Below are 4,284 nucleotides of genomic sequence, written 5' to 3'. Positions count from 1 at the left end.
ATTTCTTCTTTTTGTCAAACTGTAAAAGGACTCGAATTCTTTCACAAAAACGGTAAAGCGATTTGTTCCGTTCACGGGGTGGGGAAGGAAGTGCACGCCCCTCTGTTGCCCGCATTTTCGTAGGAAACTACTTTCTCAGCATGATCACGATTAAACGGGGTCGAATTCGGTCGGATATCGGATAAAATCCGATTCATTGACATCCCTAGATGTATGGACTGGAGTCCCCCAGCATCACGAGGTTCAATTTCCCCCCTAGGATAAAACCTGCAGCAGGTACGGAACAGGCTATTTCGGGGTGGATCACTCTCTTGTGGTTTACCGCTAAAGGGTGGGGCAAATTAAAGCTTGGTCTTGGCAGGTTCTTTGTCCAAAAAAAATAATAATAATAATAGAAACACTAGCATCAAAAATCTCAGTGTCGGCAACATCTTAGTGTGGAAATTTTTTGCAATAAATCAAACTTCTTGTTTTTGAAAAAAAAAATGAGAAAAATATAAATTTTAATAATGAAAAATGTACATAAAATACAAAAATTTGAAAATTTAAAAGTATTTGATTGGGTTATATCACATAAGTTCATAGTATTCAAATCTCATGAGGGTTGTCCCCCACCCCAGTTTTCCATAAAAGAAAAGTGATCCTTTGAGTTTTTTAAAAGTTAGGTTAAGTTTAATATATAATTGTTAGCATTTTTTTAAAGTAAAACTAACCTTACAGATATAATCTACATGGTCTCTTTGGTGGGCATCAACTCTTGACTTACCAGATTCTGATACGCGTACATGTTTATTTGGTGATTAAAAAATCAATGGCAGTAAAATGCACAAAATTTTGACCACGTAAAGGTATTGTGTAAAAAAACAGGATTTAAAGGTTGATATCTAACAAATTGACTATGCTGAATAACTTTTGCACCTATGACTTTCAATTGATACCGTAGACATGCACCAAAGACATATTTTTTTTAATAAATAAGCAATATTTTGAGCATGCCATGACTCGTGGTTTTCAAGAATCATAAGAACAAGTATTGATGGCCCCCATCACGGATCTCACATTGGCTGACCTCTGGTTGGTAAATCCCTCGGGATCCCTCCTGCCCACTAGAGACTATTTTTTATCTACTATTTCTAATGAGAAATTGCACAAAAATGGTCTGTCTTGCAATTTTTTGGACGTGAGTTGCACATCATTGTCCCGCTATTTTTTTTTTGTTTTTGAAAGACAACCTGAGGTTAGGCAGACCCCTACCAGATATCTCTTAAGCAGGGGTGGCAAAATCTGACACCGCCAACCCGCTTTTTAGCTGGGTTGGGGTTTGGCTTAAACGGGTTGGTGTCATAAACAGGTCAACCCACCTAATCCGTTTATTAAACGGGTCGGGTTCGTGTTAGGGGTATGCCAACCCGTTTAATAAACTGGTTAGGCAGACGGGTCAACCCATTTACTCGAACCCGACCTGCCAACCTGCCTGTTAACCCGTTTACCCAAACCTGACCCGCCAACCCATTTACCCGACCCAACCCATTTATTAAACGGGTTAAGCGTGTTATGTCCGGTTACACGTTTAATAAATGGGTCGGGTTCATGTTTGTCACAACCGACCCGTTTAATAAACGGGTCGAGTTCGTGTTGAGGTATGCTGACCCACCAACCCGACCCGATTGCCGCCCCTACTCTTAAACCCCATGCAGCAGAGGGATTCGAACCTCGGCCTTCAGCTTGGCACAGGACCCCCTCAAAAATTGGCCGGTCAAGCAGGGTTAAGTCCAACGCTTATCGGGCTTCCGCGGTTGCGGCAGCTTTTTCCGGGTCCATTTTGAGCGTGGCAGAACCACAGAGCTGGCTTGATCTGGAAGTACATAAAAATTGCATTTAAGCAGACTCTTTTCCAAAAACATTTTGCCTAATAGAACGAGAAAATAGAAACAACAGAAAGAAATGCCGTACGACTGGCGCTGGGCTAGCTTTTGCAGAGCGAAGGGCCGACCAAATCGGCCCTCGATCGGTGCGACCCAGTCACGAGACCCACTGAGGGTTGTCCCCAAGAGCATTCGACAAATTACCCAAAAATTCCCTGTCCTTTTACCCATATGACAAGCATGGTTTCGTCTTGGAAACTGGAATGCCCCCCCCCCCCCCCCTGTCCTTTTACGACTCGGTTTTCGTCGCGAGAACCGGTTCTTACTCTTTTTAACGATTTTTTTTAACGGTTTGTCTTAATGGATGCTTGCATCGGATCCAAACGATGCTGGTCTTCATGAATTTTGATGTAATAAGAAGAGAGGCCCGGTTTGAGTTAGGCTTGGGACTAGGGGTGCCAATGGGTCGGATTTGGTTGGGACCCAGGCAGAACCAGACCTGGCCCCGATGTTTGGGTGTGGTATTGGGTCCAGACCCGGGTCTAATTGGGCTTACTATAAGAAAAACCATGATAAGAATTACATGAGCTAGACACGGACCATACCCAGTAAAATAATATTTTTTATCATTTTTACATTGAAAAATTGCTTGTGTTAATAGGAACTCAGGTCGGGCCCGGGTCTGGCATAAAATTTCACAAACTATGCCCGGATCCATGTATTAATCAAACTTTCAAGTCCGGATCCAGGTCTTATTATTTATCACCATACCCGAACCATATAGGGTTTGGTCCGGGTAAACCCGACCTGTTGACACCCCTACTTGGAACTCACTTCCGTATGCCCTACATATGTCAGACCCAAGTCAGTTTGGTTCCACTCATCCCCTATGTCATCCCCCATCTTCATAACCATAGTGACAAAAGTAAAAAAACTGCAAAATATCGAACAGCCAAAACTAGTGGGATTTTTTTTTTTTTAGTTTCGTGTTCTTTGAGAAAACCTTGGCAATAAAAAATACATCTAAAGCATAAAAAAATCACAAGGAAATATAAATAAAAAATATTTTAAAATAAAAACCACGTGTTTTACTATAAATAAGCGATAAAAACATAAATATCGTGTCTAAAATGTGATATTTATGATTTTGACAAAAAACTCACAAGAAACTGAAAATCTAAAAAATATTTTTAAATAAAAACCGCATGTTTTTTTACTATAAATAACCGATAAAAATATAAATATCCTGTTTAAAATGCGATATTTATGTTTTTGACAAAAACCTTACCAGAAATTACCATTTTTAACTCTCAAGTAATTTCACGTGGTATTTTAACTTTCAAGTAATTTCACATGATATTTTCATAAATGTCACACGAATTGACACTATGTTCATAACCCTCTTAAATCTTATGATGCAAATTGTTTTGATCAAATCTGGCCCTATAAATGGATTCAGCACGGTCGATTTAATAATAATAGGCCTTTGGATTGTATTTTTTAATAAAAATATAATTCTTTAAATTATAAAATTTTGAGTTTTGTCAACCGTTGATTTTCAAATCGCAAAAAAATTTTACACACAAGTCAAATTTAGGTGATTTAAATGTCAATCTTCACTAAAATGAATGTGGAGTGAAATTAAAAGCAAACCTCAAAGAAAATAAATTGCTTCGGATGACGAATAAAAGTGTAAAATTATGTAAAATTCGTCTAATTACATGGTTATTTTAGTCCAAAAGACTAATTTAAAAGGTCACATGCTTCTTATGGAGTTTTTTTTTTTACCTTTGACGTGAATAATCAGGATGCCGTTTGATCACGGATTCCTTGCAGAGCTTGGATCGAGTTTAGTTGCTTCGATCCAAGATCCATTTAAGGTGTGGTGGACGCAAAACAGTATAGGTTAGAGATGGGACACATCTTGTGATCTCATATCCAAGTCAATCGATGTCTGACCCTTTTTTTTTCTTTTTTAAATTTATAACCCAAAAAAAACCACACCCAACATGAAGACCTGGTCGCGCTGGCTCAGCCTACCATACCATACCTACGGTCGTCGTGCCGATAGCGTAAAACTTCAAGACTAGGACTCCTGATCCCAGGGCCTGTTCTATGCACTGGCTTGCGCAAAGGGGTGATGTCCATGAGAATCAGACCTTGACTGTTCGTCTAACAGCCAAGGCCCCCACCCCACTAAGCCAACCATCTCTGACCCTCTTACATTCAGCATTTGAATCTGATCCAAATGCAATGCATTTTTGGGTCATGGATCCTGAAGTAGAATCCAAATGCATTTTCGGATCAGTTTGGTACTCATACGGGCCGACCTTTTTCCTTTTTTATGTATTTACATCAATCTTTTGAGGCGGATATGCATTTATTTCAGATAAAATCCAATCACATGTAACTTACATGT

The sequence above is a fragment of the Nuphar pumila genome, chromosome 10 (genome assembly GCF_984573655.1).
Source record: "Nuphar pumila chromosome 10, dmNupPumi1.hap1.1, whole genome shotgun sequence".
NCBI lineage: Eukaryota > Viridiplantae > Streptophyta > Magnoliopsida > Nymphaeales > Nymphaeaceae > Nuphar > Nuphar pumila.
This window is presented reverse-complemented; position numbering follows the sequence as displayed.